The sequence below is a fragment of the Phoxinus phoxinus genome, assembly GCF_949152265.1.
Source record: "Phoxinus phoxinus genome assembly, chromosome: 16".
Classification (NCBI taxonomy): Eukaryota; Metazoa; Chordata; class Actinopteri; order Cypriniformes; family Leuciscidae; genus Phoxinus; species Phoxinus phoxinus.
In genome coordinates, this window is record NC_136891.1 from 29312305 (window position 1) to 29330173 (window position 17869).

Here is a 17869-nt window from a genome sequence, read left to right on the forward strand (position 1 = left end):
AAGCAGTGGCAGATCATGACATAGGTGGTATAGGCAACCGCCACACTCTTCACAACTCTATCGCTCATTCGCTGCAGTTTTAAGGGATTGCGCCCACTCACTGAAAATAAGTTGTGTCCTTGCAGGTAACTTTTTCTGAGCAGCTCCTTGCACTTTTCTTCCATCCCGCCGCCCCCTCTCACGTCTGCCGCTGCCTGCCTGTCTGCCCATGAAAAAGCCTCCTCACCTGCGAGAAGCCAAAAGTGAAGGAGGGAGGAATGTTCATGTTCATAGTGCCGTAGAGAAGAGGGAAAGTTGATGAAGCTTGTGAAACTTGCCTGAGCCTTTACACTTACTTGGACTTTCGCTAAAACATGCAGAGAATTTTTATGAAATGAAAGGATAAAGTGGAAACAAATCTATGTAGTATTGAATGTTATTATGGAAGAAACTTAATTTATTGTGTTGTAATATGCCCGTATCCAAGAAGGTACAATATGTAAGATTTTTGTAATAAAATATTAAAAAATCGCTCGTGTAAATCCAAAGAAATTCCAGTTTTAAATAACGGCTCGTCTTTGTTGTATCAATGACATAGCCTAATATCCGCGCTATCCTCGGTTTCCACTTGTAGAAGATATTGATATTGCACTTTGTTTGTACTTCCATAACACTTTTGTATCAAGTCTGGTGACCAAGTCTATGGCAGGGAAATTAAATATGTGTTGCACAAAAATATTTAGCCATGACTTGCAAATACTGGTTTGTTCAAATCTACTTTTACGATTGTTTTAACCGTGTAAAACTGCGCAGCATTAACCCACCAAATCATTTGACAAATAGTCACATATAGTAACAGGCTAGCATTACATTTCATGTTCCTTGCAGCTAATTCATAACGATGACATAAAATAGTGTGATCAAACGTACAGGTAATAGAAAAACTAATTTATTAGCTGATATATAATTTATATGATTTGTGAATTACATACATTTCTGGATGTAAAAAAAAACCGACATCTCACATCGTTCCACTCTCCTTCATAGCGTCATCAAGCTTCGTCTTCGTCTTACCTCTGGCGGCAAAACAAATTACAGATAGTGCCTTTAATTAGTTTTTTTTTACATTATCTTTGTTTATATAGGTCAATGACTAATACATTATTTGTAAAATGTTCTTAGAGCAAAGAACATAGGAACTCCAAGGCACTCGAATTATGTTGAAAAAAGTTAAAAAGCCTTCATTTTATTCATGGCTTAAACATTAAAATTGGTGACAGGTAGTATAGAACAAATTTCTAAGTTCTTAAAGAAAAAATATTTATTATTTTTTCATGTTTTTTAAGAATGACTCAAGTATTACCAAATCATTCAGAAGGAATTACTATGATTTGGATCAGTATTCTACAAGTGAAAGGGAAAAACATGATAACATTGAAATAATTTTTGTGGGGTTTTGTATCACAAAATTTGTAAGGTTTTGGATAGTAATGACTCAATTGTTCCTACATTATTCTAAAGGAATTACAAATTATTTGGATCAGTCTTCTCAAGTGAAAAGCATGATAACTCCCTTGTAATTACTGGAGTCATTGTAAGTTTTTGAGGTTTTTGTAAATTTGTGTAAGGTTTTGGATAGTAATTCCTTCTGAAGGATTTGGTAACACTTGAGTCATTACTAGTGGGTTACCATGATCTTCACTTTACAATACTGATCCAAATCACTGGTAATTTCTTCTCAAGGATGTGTCTGTTTTAAAATGTATTTTTAGCAATATGCTTATCAAAGGAAATTAGCAATATGCGTATCAAGAGTCCAATAAGTCCATGCATGTATGAGGTGCATTTTTTATTTTTTATTTTATTGTTTTATAAATTAATAGATCTAGCTAAATAAAGAGCATTGTCATTGATCCATATTTTTAAAAATGAAAAGGTCGAATGGTCCCATTATGTATTTTAGCTTAAAACCAAGATAAATGTTTCACACATCTGGACATTCCAACCATAGTTTTGTTATATATAAATGTTAAACACATGTATTCCCCCAGAAAGAGCAGAGTGATAGGTGATAATGGCCTATGGGGTTGATACTGGTGATAATAGCTTATGGGGTTGGTACTGGTATCCCCTGGTAATACTATACATTAAAGTCAAGTATGAATGTGCATTGCTTTGCACCTTTAGCTGCTAGACTGTTAAGATGAGGTCCAGAAACAGGTATTGCCTCTTTCCTGGATTTCAAAACATGCATTAATTTCCCTCTGTATATGTTACAGCACAGGAAATGAGAAATATTACTTGCTTGTTTTAAATGCTAACATTTTCATTCATGTTTCCAACCGGGATATTTTAGCTCTGCGTAATATATGTTTCCTTCAAGTAAAGTATGCTGAAAGTTTGAGCACAGTGAGTGAAAGAGAAAAGTCTGCAAGTCTTTTATGCTCCAAAGAAAATTTGAGGATGCCAAACACAGTGAGAGAGAAACTCATGGGATTGTATCAAAAATGTGGAAAAATACTGTGGTTTAAATCTAAATCTTAAAACATACCCCTGCCTTTGTCCTGTCCATTGGCTGGTGGAAATAATAGGAAAAGAAAACCAACAAGGCAGCCACTTTTGTTTGTTGCGCTTCAAATTTCACAGCACTTCTTATTATATTGCCACTGAGTAAATGGCTGGATGAGAGAAGAAGAGAGTCAGAGAGATAAATGTTAAAATGATAAAAGAGTTAAAGAGCTGCCACATCCAAGCCAAAGTCTGGTGAACCGACATAAAAGACAGTAACTGAAGTGGATGCGTTTTGAAATGGTCTAAAATTGGAGACCTCCAGCATCTAAGGACTATAAATTAATCTCTTTTGACCTCAAAACACATTGACTTTTGAGCATTTCAGAGCAAAAACCTCACTGGAAAAAAAACGATTTTTGCTGCTTGTTCAAATTGTATAATTAAAATGAGCTAAAGCAACACACTTGCTATACATTTTGTCCTAACTTAATTTGATTGAGTTCATTCCACTAAAATATATGTAAAATTGAAGTTTATTTAATCCGTTTGTGTTGGGATTACATGAATGATTTGTGTTGCATTAACTGAAACTGGGCGGTGCTAGTTCCCAGCATGCTTTGCATATGGCTGAATCAAGAAAGAGTAAATGTTGAAATAAAGTGTTATTTTATGTGTTTTTGAGCAAGATAAGAAAAGGGGGAGACTTGATAGTGTGTAAAAATTTTCAATTATGTTGGAATTATTAGAACCATTTAAATTGTGGAGAAGAGTGGGGTAATTTCATAACTGCTTTGCTAAAGGAGCATTTAAGATGCTAATGTGTGCTATTACTTGCTAAAAGTTTGTTATGTTTGCTAGTACAGTCTTATAATTCAGTTGTGTGACACCGAAATATATGAAATTGAATTGTATAAATTAATATATTAATTTGAATGCCTGTCAGGAAGCCATACAAAATGTACTTTGAGACTACTTAATTGGGTCACTTAAAATGACTGAATTCAATGATGTGTAAGTTACATAAGTTACATAAACAAATTATTATTTTTTTTCTTCAAACTTTGATTCATGTGGGACCAAAGATTAAATCATGTAAACCCAACACACTTTTTTTTCAGTGCTGCTAACCACTCGCAATCCAGTTTAACAGCTGCAAATGTGTTTAAATTACACAATGCAAGCTGCACTTCTTTATAGTGGATTTCCCCCTTTATTTTCTTTATTTTTTATTTCTGGAAGGAACCTATTGAAGGACCAAATCAATTCTCGCATAAATATCATAAAGGATCATAAACCATCATAAACTATCATGAATAAAAGGATCTAGTCTGTCGGATTACTGCTCAGCCTCTCATTAATATTCTGCTGCGTGAGGATTTGTTGAAGGTGACAAAAAGAAGAGGACATGCGATTCCCGATTCCTGACATGCTGAACAATATGTGATGCTTAAACGCAGTCGTGCTGTCTGAAGACACATCAGAGCAGTAAGGGAGATAACCTAAAAGGCTTTTACCACAGACGTCTCTTATCTCATCTGCTTCTTTTCGCTGATACAAAACCATTTACAAATTCGTGAGCTTTGAATAATGGAATCGAGCCAGATGGAAGGAATGCCTTGTTGCGGTGTGTCTCTCTCTCTCTTCTTCCTTCTCTCTCTCAGAAGCGGTAACATTCTCCGGTTCGAAGCAGGCCACATATTTTAATTAATTTGGCTCAGAAGGGGATAGCACATGCTGTCAGGGGCCCAAAACCCATGGGGAGCAGAGGAGCCAGTGTGGCAGAAGATGTTGCACTACAAACGCTATTTAATTAAAAGACACTGGCTAAAGCCAGCGACTGTGCCGTGTAGTGGAGAGGCAATGCATCATTAGCACCAAGCTCATTTCCTCGCTACAGCTGACTAGAATGGGCACGAGAAGCAATTAGGCATTTTCTAACACTTATTAGGAATTAATTGCCAGTTGATTTCCATGGGTGGAATGTTAAGTGGAAGAGGGGCTTCAGCAGAGAGAGGGAAGGTTGTTCCCAACTTTATTGATATTGATTATTAAAGTGGGTGATTGGATGGTAATTGCTGAAACCTTTTGACTCAGAATATTCTAATTACAGGATGAAATATGATCACTCTTTTGGGCTTAGAACTTGTGACAGACCAGAACGTCGCCGATTTCATTACCAATAATGTTGTGGAAAAGAACAACTGATTGATTGAATCGTATTGTTTTCATTTGGTTTGCAGGCATTGTGAAATGATAGGAGTTTTATTTTTTGGAAAAGCAGGTGCCAGAATGTAGATACAAGCATAGGAAAAACAAGCAGAGCTGAATGTAAAAAATGTTTTCCCTGATATAAAATATGACTTTAAATCAAATGATTATCAATTATGTGGCTTCATGTCATGCATTTTTGCATATTTGTATGTTATTTTGGACTGCTTTGACTTTCATTGAAAATCTGTTTTTCAAGTTTCTTCTTTTAGGTTCTGCAGTAAATGAAAGTCATACAGGTCTGAAATAACACGAGGGTGATGACAGAATATTAGTTTTGGAATGGAATATTCCTGAATTATTGAGCTTAAAGGTACCTTTAAAAAGGTGCAACACTTAAGAAAGTTTTCCAGAAGTAAAACAATTTTTTTTGCCTACTCTTTTAATACAGTGAATTTGGATGTAGTTGTTTTGTCACAAACTGTTTTTCGGCAACGGAAATCGGACGTGTCTAACCCCCTCATCTTAAACTTACAGCATTAGTAGCACATCCTGATAGAAGTACTGTTTGTTGTCATAAGATCCGTGCAACATTTTTCCAGATCTCTGAACTGAATCCATTAATTAAAAAAAAAATGTAAGCACTTTTTTGTTTTCCAGTTTTATGGCAGTTGTCTTATACTGACACCTATTGGCTTGGAGGCAGCATCACACTAAAGTTTTCAGTTACAGATGCCATCATAGAAATGAGCTATCTAAATTCAGCAATTACTTATTTATTCTGTGAGCCAAAGCGTCTGGTGGCCAGGAGGTTACAGAGAGCGGGTTGCATGATCTCAACATGATGCTCTCGTGAGGCGACCTGCTCCATGAAAAATAAATCAGCTTTTATTAGGCTATTGATATGACTGGAGTCTTCATCTCAAGTGAGTGAAACATTTTTTGAACATATTTGTCAGAAGTAATATCATTTTTTCATGTGAGACCTTGTAATGGGGAAAACATTCTGTGCACCTTTAACTATTCAAGGTTTTCATTCAGTTGCAGTGAGACGTAAGATAAATGGCTGATATATTTTGTTAAATAACTACAAAATGACCTCGAAATACTTTACATTTTACATGCGGAAATAGATGCCTTGTAAGAGCTGTTAAGAGTGATGTTTGTTTATAGCTATTTGACCCTAGAGTTTCCCAGTGTCATTTAGTCTGACAAGACCACCTAACCTTTGACCCTGAACCTGGAGCTGATGATACACAGAGCTAGAGGAAATCTCGGTGATTAAGTTTGAGGCAGATACAGTGTAAAAATGGTCAAGTAACCTAAAAATGTGTTCCATCAAAAGTCAAAAAAATTATTTAATTTGACCAAATCCTGACTCATTAGGATACACAAATGAAAATATGTTTTTATAAAGCTTTTTTTTGGGTGAACTGTCCCTTTAAGGTAACTACATAAGCAACTGCTAAGTATTTTTAAGAGACAAAGCCTTTAATTATTAACTCCTATAACCTGTTATAATCCAGTGTCAATGCATGCGTAAAGAAGCATGGAATTTAAAACCTGCTTGATCCGTGTTGCCATGCGATGTGAGTTACGATCTGAAAGCACTGTTCATTTAAAATCAGGTTTAGGGTTAACCTTTAAAACTCCTCAGACGTTGTTCAGTTCATCCCGGTGAGAGTCTCATTTCACACACCTGCTGTTTGCGAGAGCTCCGCTGTGCACGTCTATCCGGGAGTCCTTTAGCCCTGTTAAAGACTGTTTTCCAGGCCTGGAGATCTCAGTTTTCAAGCGCTCTTTGGCTAAATAGAGCTTCACCTGGATGAGTGGGCGAGAAAGTGAAAGGCCAAGGAGAGAGTCATGTTTACTCTGGGGCTACATTCTCAGCCAATGGGAATCCAGCCTGGCAATCTAGAGAAGTAAATGGTATTATTTTCTTCCCAGGCAATCAAAACACTATCTCCGTGAAAAATGGCAAGGACTCTTACGACATGATTGCTCGACTTTTTTTGTGGGTTGGGGGTGGGAACCATGGGCCAGGCCTGGGTAATTCTCAAAGCCACAGACTGCACCAATCCAGCCAACATCTATCATGCGTCTGGCAGTGAAGAGATACTTGAGATTAGAGGACAGGAAACAGAGACTAGCTGCTTCCTCTGTGTGAAATGTGATACAAAAGGAGTGCAGGGTCCCCTGCACTTCCTAATTGAAAAGATTTTGGGACTAAATCAGAGAATTTCTCATGGAAACCTGTAGCCATTTTTCCTCTGATGAAAAGGAAATCATATCCACTGAGGTTGATTAAAGGAAATCCATTCATAGACTCCAAAAAACAAAAACTTTTTTCCCAGTGATTCAACAGCATGTATCTTTTCCAGAGACCTAAGCAAGTCTTTTATTAAACAGTAGTGTATGTAATATATATATTTATTTGGTTTGGTAAGTTTTTTTTTAATGCTTTTGAAGTTGCATTTGATTATAAATGCCAGTAAAATTATAAAATAGGATTACAAAATAAAACAACTGTTTTCTGTTTTCATTTATTTTAAAATATAATTTATTCCTGTGATGGCAAAGCTGAATTTTCAGCATCACAGTGTCACATGATCCTCCAGAAATCATTCTAATATGCTGATTTGGTGCTTTATACACATTTATTTTTATTATAAATGTTGAAAACTGTTGTGCTGCTTAATATATATCCATTATTTTGTGAATCGACAGTTTAAAAGAGCAGCAGTAATTTAAAATAGATATTTTACAGTATACACACACAGACTGTTACATTGTTGGAGATTGTTCAATTTTAACATTTGATAGAATACTTGGGATTGATTTCTTGCATACACATAACAAACTAAAAACCGTTTAATCTACAATTACAATTCGGCTTTCATGCTAACGTTCAAACAGATAAACAGCGTAGCGAAGCACAAACGGTTTGTTTTTGCTGTAATTTCCTGTTTTCACTTGTGTATCTTATAAGCAGACTATTCCCTGAGGTCTTTATGTTCCTCAAAGCCAGGGAAAATAGACTCTCTCCCTGGCATCATTTGCACAGAGGAAGCTGATTAAAAGTATGTGCATCGAAGTCCTCCATTACACAAGAGTCGAAAATAGACACCTCCACTTTCCACACACTTCAGTGATGAAGAGAGAGCTGTTAAAACCAATCAAGACTAAGATTGCGCTTTCTCGCTTCCTCCCCGTTCCGCAAGCATCTTCTTCGTTAGTGAAACGTTCCGAATTCAAACACTTACAAAACATGAACAAGTGCAGCTGTGGCTTTAAAGATAGCAACAAACATCTTCTCCTTTTTCCGCTTTGCAGAGCCTTATTCAGAGTAATTATGTAGTGTTTTGACAGAGCAGGAAGACAGCAAAGGGTCTTATTTTCCTGAAATGAAAATACACAAGCAGGGAGAAGGGCTGATGCGTGCGTTTCTGTTAGCGAGAGCAGATGTTTTGTCTTTGAATAGCAGGCGACTGGTGGGAGACTAGTGAGCTGGGGTGCGCTTCCTCCATCCTCGCTGAGATGAATTCATCGTAATTGAGAATGGGACGGCAGCCCCTCTCAACTCGGTTCCCATCATACACTGAACCGGGCCTATTCAAGCCCAGTAATATTATTGTTTAAGCTCTAGGACAGCAGAGTCTCTATTCAAAAGTTTAGGTTAAAGCTACACTGCGTAACTTTTTAAGTTGATTTTTAGCAAAAAACACTTTGTTCTTTCTAAATGATATGTGCTCATTAATGTATAATTACTTCTACCAACTAATCAAGTATTCTCGTAAGCGTAGAATCTGCCATTTGTAATACATACGCATGAGTCGCTCAAATGGCGGAAGCCTTGAAAATACATTAGCCAAAGAGGGACATACCTGGAAATTCAAGCTTCGCCTTTCGCATTTTTACACTCAGTGGCACCGTGACGAATGCGATGGGGAGATTACTCGCGACTACCGGCAGATTTGAAATAATGCGGCCACCGTAGGAGTTACTGTTACGCCCTCAAATGGGAGGGGCTAGAAAGTAATATTCAGTTGGTAGTCATATACAATTTCACCGCTAGATAGGAGAAAATCCTACACAGTGTAGCTTTAAGATAAAAATAAATAAAAATAATTTAAGGCAGCATTTATTTGATCAAAAAGACCCCAAAAGTAAACCCAGAACATTGTGAAATATTACAATTTAAAACAACTGTAATTTGAAATAGAAATCTTCAGCGTAATAACTCACATGATCCTAATTGTCACGGCGCAATCCAATGAAGACGAAGAATATAGTGAAGTAACAAGGATACTTATGTAATGATGAGAAGGTGCAGGTGTGGGCCGGTGAGGATGATGGGAAACGTAGTGCAGATGGAGACGAACAGTGCTCGTGAGGAAGACGATGACGGTGATGAAGGACGTGACGGTGACAGTACTCCCCCCTCCCGGTAGGCGCGTCCTCGCGCCATGGAAGGACCAACTGCGGACGGAGGGAGGGAGGGAACTCAGGAGGACGAAGAGCAGGTGAAGGTAGAGGGCAAGAGGGACCAGGGCGGAGCAGACGGAGCATGTGGCCAAGGTGGAGCAGTCAGAGGAGCCAGGGTGGAGGTAGGGATGACGACACCAGGGGGCCGACTGACGGGGGCGGAGCAGGTGGGAGAGGAGACCAGGGTGGACCCGTAGAGCCGACAAGACAGGGTGATGCGGGGGACTGGAGGGACATGGTGAGCGACCGAGGCGTAGGCGGGGATCCAGAGGGCCACGGTGGAGCTGGAGCGACCGAAGACCAAGGTGGAGCCAGAGGGAGTGAGGAGCCCAATTGAGCCTGAGGGACGGAGTGACGAGGCGAAACTGGAGGAGGGTAGTCCCAGGGCGAGGTTGGGTCGACGAGGGACTAAGGCGGAGCCGGAGGGAGTGAGGAGCCCAACAGAGCCTGAGGGACGGAGTGACGAGGTGAAGTCGGAGGAGAGAAGTTCCGAGGCGAGGGCAGGGCGAGGAAGGACTATGGTGGAATCGGGGGGACGAGGAAGCCCGGCGGAGCTGGTGGGCCACGGCAGAGATGAGGGAGGTAAGAGCCACTGTGGAGGTAATGGACTGACAGGCTGCAGCAGAGTCCAGGTTGAGGAGGTCAGAGGCGGAGACCAGGGATCCACCGACCCTGAGGGAGTTGGTAGCAGGCAGACCCATGGCGACTCCACCTCCTCGAAGGTTGTAGGAGAAGCAGAGGGGCTGCCAGGTAAGGTAGAGAGGAGGCAGATAGGAGGAGGTGGGAGAGGGAGGCTGGGTGGGAATTCAGAGGAAGACAGGACCAGCGATGAAAAAGTCTCTGGGCTGGACGGGACCAGCGGTGAAAAAGTCTCTGGGCTGAACGGAACCAGCGGTGAAGGCTCTAGGCTGGACGGGACCAGCGGTGAAGCAGGCTCAGCGGGCATGACGTCAACAGTCTCTGGTTCGGCGGGCATTATGTGTACAGTCTCTGGCTCAGCGGGCATTACGTGATGCGCAGGCTCGGCAGGACTGACGTGATGCATCTTATATTTTTGATAATGACAGTTTAATGCCAATTTATTGTCTTGATGATCATGTTTTTTAAGCCAATTTAATATACAAATCTGTAGTAATAATAAAAAGTAAATGTAATAATCCACAGTCATGGGGATTAATATTAATGGTTTGGGAGATCCATATCCACATGCACATCATGTCAAAGGCATGTATTAATTTTCATATCTTAAATGAAAATCTAATAAGTTAACATTGGTACATGAGCATCCCTTCCTCTCCTCTCCTCTCCTCTCCTCTCCTCTCCTCTCCTCTCCTCTCCTCTCCTCTCCTCTCCTCTCCTCTCCTCTCCTCTCTCATATTCTCCTCTCCTCTCCTTCCTCTCCTCTCCTCTCCTCTCCTCTCCTCTCCTCTCCTCTCCTCTCCTCTCCTCTCAATTATTACAATTTAAAACAACTGTAATTTGAAATAGAAATCTTCAGCGTAATAACTCACATGATCCTAATTGTCACGGCGCAATCCAATGAAGACGAAGAATATAGTGAAGTAACAAGGATACTTATGTAATGATGAGAAGGTGCAGGTGTGGGCCGGTGAGGATGATGGGAAACGTAGTGCAGATGGAGACGAACAGTGCTCGTGAGGAAGACGATGACGGTGATGAAGGACGTGACGGTGACAGTACTCCCCCCTCCCGGTAGGCGCGTCCTCGCGCCATGGAAGGACCAACTGCGGACGGAGGGAGGGAGGGAACTCAGGAGGACGAAGAGCAGGTGAAGGTAGAGGGCAAGAGGGACCAGGGCGGAGCAGACGGAGCATGTGGCCAAGGCGGAGCAGACAGAGGAGCCAGGGTGGAGGTAGGGATGACGACACCAGGGGGCCGACTGACGGGGGCGGAGCAGGTGGGAGAGGAGACCAGGGTGGACCCGTAGAGCCGACAAGACAGGGTGATGCGGGGGACTGGAGGGACATGGTGAGCGACCGAGGCGTAGGCGGGGATCCAGAGGGCCACGGTGAAGCTGGAGCGACCGAAGACCAAGGTGGAGCCAGAGGGAGTGAGGAGCCCAATTGAGCCTGAGGGACGGAGTGACGAGGCGAAACTGGAGGAGGGTAGTCCCAGGGCGAGGTTGGGTCGACGAGGGACTAAGGCGGAGCCGGAGGGAGCCTCTCCTCTCCTCTCCTCTCTCATATTCTCCTCTCCTCTCCTCTCCTCTCCTCTCCTCTCCTCTCCTCTCCTCGCCTCTCCTCTCCTCTCCTCTCCTCTCCTCTCCTCTCCTCTCCTCTCTCATATTCTCCTCTCCTCTCCTCTCCTCTCCTCTCCTCTCCTCTCCTCTCCTCTCCTCTCCTCTCCTTCCTCTCCTCTCCTCTTTCATATTCTCCTCTCCTCTCCTCTCCTCTCCTCTCCTCTCCTCTCCTCTCCTCTCCTCTCCTCTCCTTCCTCTCCTCTCCGGTTCGGCCTGCGGTCACCTTCATGTTTCAGGCCTGTCAGACAGAAAGTGTGGGGATGCTGATGAAAGTGTTGAAACTCAAGCACTTCTACTTCTGATGGGTTAATTTACCGGAAACACAGTCTGCTCCAGAGGAGAGAGAGAGAGAGGTTGTGTTTTCAAAACCATTGCAATAAAAGCAGCCCACCTACCTGTGACATGAAAAACTGAAAGTAGTCCATTTAGAGAAATAGTGGGTGTTATTTGTGGTCTGTACTGATAGGCAATGGGATTGTGATCTGTTAAAGGAATACTGTAGTCATTCCAAACTAAAAATTCGGCCTTTTTTTAGTTTTTTTTTTACTTGCATGCTGTAATAATTTCCCCCATGGATCATAAAAGAAGATTCCGATCTGGGTCATGCTCTCCCACACAAGCTTTGAAGAACATGCATAAGTGTGACAAGTACACTTATAGCTCTCCTTGGATGTCCTTGTCAACCCCGTGCAGAAGTCATCATCCATACTTATGCGTACAGTCCTTATCAAACGACTGCAGGAATCAGACAATTCTTGGTGGGATTTTAATCCGCACGCTAATCTTGACTGCAAGACATGTTTACAGAAACCTCTCTTTTTCTTACTGTTTCAGTTTCAAACGCGTGAAAATATAAAATATGTATTAAACACAAATAGAATCATAAATAAAAACACTAAATGCAACCTAAATTTCTTCCCTCTTTTATTATCTCTAACAAACTTTTGCTATTATTGGTTTCAAGTTGTTTATTTCCCAGGGGATCGATCTGTAAGTGATTTGTTGTTAATGTTAAAATCATTTTCATTAATTAATTTAATTAATTATCATTTATTAAAATACAGCTAAAAATACTAAAAATAATACTAAGATTACACAGAGTTGCAAATTTAACATTGATGTTGAAGAGTAGAACAGAAAAATGTGAGGCCGACTACTAGATTACCGGAACCTGGAATTTCGAAATCTGCTTAGCCTTTTGGTGAAGTATAAATTATTCCAGAGCCCAATAAAGAGAGAATGTATTGTGAAGTAGTAATTTGCACTGATACAAATTGTCCAGCTTCCACTCAGAAATGCAAATGCGATTTGAATAATCTTTGCAGTTAATAAAATCTCTTATAGAGCATTGTTTAGAGTGAGTTTGATTGTGGCTCTCTCATTAATTTGGGCTGATTAATGAAGAAGTATTTTGGCTGTAAAGGTGTTGTGGGAGAATTATGTGTTGGGTTACAGGATGCTGTAAAGCAAGAGCCATTTAATTAAATATTGAGCACACACATATAGATGTCTGTGATCCAAACTGAAACCAATGCTAATTAAAATTCCAGCTCTGTCTTGGGAGCCGCCACTCTGCCATTGAATGTGTATATCCCACAATACTGTGCGACATACCTGTGAACGCATCAATTCTGCCAGATAAATAAAAAACAGCAGACTCAGTCATTTTAGCATTATTCTAAGTAATTACTTTCCACTACATGCCATGGAAAGTTTATCCGTCACATTGAGATGGGTATTGAGAGAACATTATGACCTAGCGAATCATTATATGCGACTATCCTATGCATCTTTAATACACGCTACGTGATAGATTAAGCTGTTTGTCATGCTCCAAAGATTAATAACATCACTAAATTAAACGAATTGACATGCATTGCAACATTTGATAAATGTGTTGCCTTGCTGTCAACCAGCTGTGTATCTTCGCTGACGTTAGCTCTGTTCCACAACCTAATGAGCTGCCGCCTCGCTAAGGAAGCATCTTAACCATCATGGAACTTCTTAAATGACCTGTTTGGAACATTCTACTTAGGCAGAAAGATTGATTGTTTGTGACCACACCACAGTTAAATGACTTTCTCCGCTCATCCGCCATGTTTATGGCCATCTGTGGGACAAAGTAACGGTGGTGAATACAAAAACACATGGACAGAGATACCAAGAAAAAACATTCATATTTGGATTTGATCCACACCAGGTGCAGATTTCTAAAAGTTAGCATAGACACTATTAAATCAAGTTTTTCATATTTAATCTGCAATCCATCTCCCTATAGTCACAGAGGTAAACCGAATTGAAACGCATTGATAAAATGTGAAGAAAAAAAACTGATTTATACAGGTGGAGCTGGGGAGGGTGGAGGGTTTTTAAAAGTGCGCAGCACTGCTAAATGCTGACCAATTATTTGAAGGTTGAGCAGTAAGCTCATTGGCCACTGAGCAGGAACCAATCAGCGGTGCCCTATAGAGAATGATGTGATTGCAAGCAGATTGAGTTAAGGATCAGCCCGCACCATCTAGAGTTTCATAACAGAACTTTGAATTTGTAGACTGTCAGCAGTAGTTACCTCACATACACACACATGCACTTCTACAGACTCACCTGTGAGTAATGAAGATGTCTCAGGACAAAGCTGGAGAATATGAAGTGGGGATAAAAGGAAGGAGAAAAAGCAAGTATTTTATTTTTGACTCAGGGGACCCAAAGCGACAATCGTTGTCAGGCTGAAAAAATAATGAGTTGCGAATGGAATGTTTTTAGTAGTGGCTCGTGTGAGGGGGTGGGGTGGGGTGGGGGGATGAGGGAATTGAGGAACAAGGGATAAGCACGACATTGGCTAGTTTAGTGACAGCCTCTGAAATGGTAGAACCTCAGAAGCTGCCTTCCGTCTTTGCCCTCTTCCCTCCTTTCTGTCTATAAGATAATACTGTTACTCTGCAAGGAATGCAGAAGTCAGTTCATGCAGGGCAAAAAATGACTGTAGTTGGTTAAAAAATCCTCTGGAGCTGTCTGAAAAACTTTAGCTATAGTGGCTTGTTACCTCCTGCTTACTAAATGTGGGGAGTCAGTTGTGTTGTTGAGCTAGATACTCGAAGAAAGCTATTTGGAATTTTGACACATGTACTTCAATAACAGAAAACAACGGGTGCTCAATCAGCTTGCTGGTTAAGCAGTCAGGGCACTGATCAGGGAGTCAATCGAAAAATCCTACTGAAACATTTGATCCCTAAAATGTCCCACAATGCACAGTAAAAACCAGGGAGCATCAATGATGCTCAGTATGTTCCCTTAATGGAAGTTCTGAAGCGCGAAACTATCCTGTGAGCCAACTCATAATGACACGCTATAGATGTTTTTTTTAAAATACAAACCATATTTATATTTTTGCCTAAACATACTGTACATCACCAGGTATAAAATAAAATATTTTAGCTAACATTTATAATTTACTTATAGCTGAAATTGTTCACATATACAGCAAGCTGAAACTTTTCACATGTAAAAAGCAAAGTATTTATCATAATGTACTAGATAGATAGATAGATAGATAGATAGATAGATAGATAGATAGATAGATAGATAGATAGATATAGATAGATTTGTAGTTTGAAAGATCAAATATTGTATATGGAAATAATTGTGGTTTATTCAATTAATTAATTGGCGTAAGCTATTTTGAGATTGTGTTTAACGCACATGCCAAATCAATTGCCCAACACCAGAAATAAAACATGCAAATGCATGCAAGCATTGTTAATAGACCTTAAACAGCTTCCATTTCTATAACTTTAATGCATCACACAGCCCTGTAAAAGGCCACTTGAGAAACACCTCCTCATTCCATATGCAATAGGCGCCAGGGAAACAGATCCTAGATTAATGGCACTTAGGCGTTTGCATAAATTCTTTATTAAGCTTGAGTGCTTCAATTTACACTGTGCCTAGAATAGTCACTTTATTCATGTTCCAACTGCGAGAGTCACACCTGGACCCGTGGCTCCGTCTTAAACTCGGGCGCTGAAGATCTGCTCCTCTGGAACGGCCTGATTAATTCAGTGCGGCGCCGGCAGTTTCCGTGAGAGAAGTCAGAAGCAGAGACGCCTCAGAGTGAAGGGCAGCCTTTGCCCCCAGCAGCCGGCATTGCTAAAGACTGCGACTGAGAGGGAGAACAAGAAAGAGGTGCAGTGGCTTTTCTCAGAATGTCATTCAAGTCTTCACCTTCAAATAAAGTAGAGGTCATTAGTAGAGAATTATCTCATTAACAACACCGCTTGCCGGCTCTCCAGGGGCCAGTTTCAGTGGAGGCCAGGCCTGAAATATGGATGGAGTTTTAATGTGCTCTATAAAAACGAAAGGGCCAAGCCGTAGACTGGGCTGTAAAACTCAGTCCGTGACAATGCCACCACGGCTTAGTAGATAAAAGGCGTTGGCAGGCACTTGGAGCTGATTTAGGATTTGTTTCCTGTATCTAAATCAAGCTGAATAATTAAGGATGAAAGCTCAGGTCACAAAACAGTTAGCAAAGCTGATTGGAGCTCTCTTGGACGACTTCCTCACTGTGGCTCAGGACTCAGTGAGAGTAAATAAATAAACATGGATAAACACAAATTAAAAAAGCATAATGAATATTTTGTGAGGGAGACTAAAGCTTGAAATGACTACTGAAATGCTTGTTTGGTTATTTTTGTAGAGTGGCAAATGCAGCCAGATAACCGAGAAATCAACATTCTCATCAGGTAACATCACTCCAGCAGTTTTTATCCACTCTAGTCACTTTTATTCAATCCATCTCAGCGGATTTGATTAATTTAGTCAAGGCTTAAGTAAATTTGGTCATCGGTTACTCATTACTCCATTACCTGGAGATCCAAAAATTACAAAAGCACCATGCATGAAAGTATTGTAAAATTGGTCCATATGACTATATTTCAAGTCTTTTGATGCCATATGATAACTCTATGTGAAGAATATTCATTATTTACAGAAGTAATCTGATATTATATTGATCTTGAACCGATTAATTAGTTATTAGTTCAACACCTGTGTGATGTCATTGATAACACTTCCTATATTGTTGAACCAATGTGGTTCAAATGACAGATGTGCGACAAAGTTACTACCGTGACCGGCTAGTTAAATTGTTTAATGATGCATCATGCTATGGTAGTTAAGCAGCGAGTTACGCCATTTTACTGAAAAAGCACCCTGAGCTGTTAGCCGAGCACTTAAATGAGCATTTATGTACTGGTGTAAAATATGTTTCTAGCCAAACAAGTTTGATGGTTGTGATGTCAAATGTCAAGTAAATAAAAATTCAGCACCTAGAAACAACATACCCACTGACTTGTGCTGTTTATTTGTTACATCTAATCATTTCCATGCTTTGGTTTCTGCAATGGTGTGAAAATAAGTCTATTTTAAGTGTTGTGAAATCACTGTATTGCGCCGCCCTGCAAACTCATCACTCCTCACCAGCTGCGGAGGGAAAATTTCTGTCGGATTGGACAGCTGTTTAACACAAACACACCATCCCACCATCTGCAGGGAGAAACCTGTTGGCCAATTATACCCGTCGAGTGTGCAGTTATTGGTAGGTTGACAATTAGGCACTGGTGCTATTCGTACTTGAGCATTAGGCACAGACAGTGATACTGCAATGCAGCGTGGGAAGGGAAGAACCAGGCTGCTGATTACAACCATCAATTAAAAGAGTTTCTTATCTCACAGTCGCTCATCACGGTCATTCCAGACATTTGCTTTTAGCCTTTTAATAGTGAAATGGTATTTTAAATAGCACAGCTCAAAGAAGTGCAGACAATTTGGGAAACTTGCAAGCTATTTATCAACCGCCAAAAAAGGTTATCTCTGAGGAAATAAATGTATTACTTTTAGTCGCCTCTATTATTTTGATTTAAAATTACAGATGCACACTCCTTTAATTAAAAAGCATGATACCATGCCACAAGACCATGTTTTGAGACTCGTTGAGCAAGCTGCTCAAAAGATGTAGCTAAGCTACACACGTCTCTTAAAAAGCATTAAATATTCTTAAAGTCAGCGTTTAGAGAAAGCTATTGCAATCCACATGGAAAAAGTAGCTTCTTGCATACTTCAAAGCTACTTCAAAAAAATCTTCACTGCTTCTTCAAATAGCAGCATATTGGACGCAGATTTGCTTGAATATCAGACAAAGGTATAAGACTGCCCTAGTGAAAAAAAAATATGTTAAGTATACTTGAAGCCAGACTAATTATTAGTATACTTCAAGTGTGTTAATGATTAGTTAACTTAAAGTGTGCTATTTTGAAACAACTAATTTTGTACTAAGTATATTTTAGTAGTAATTAAGTTGTAGTAAAGCATAACTTTAAATGTATTTAGTGTACTTTTGTGTACTAAATTGGAACAACTTTAAGTATATTT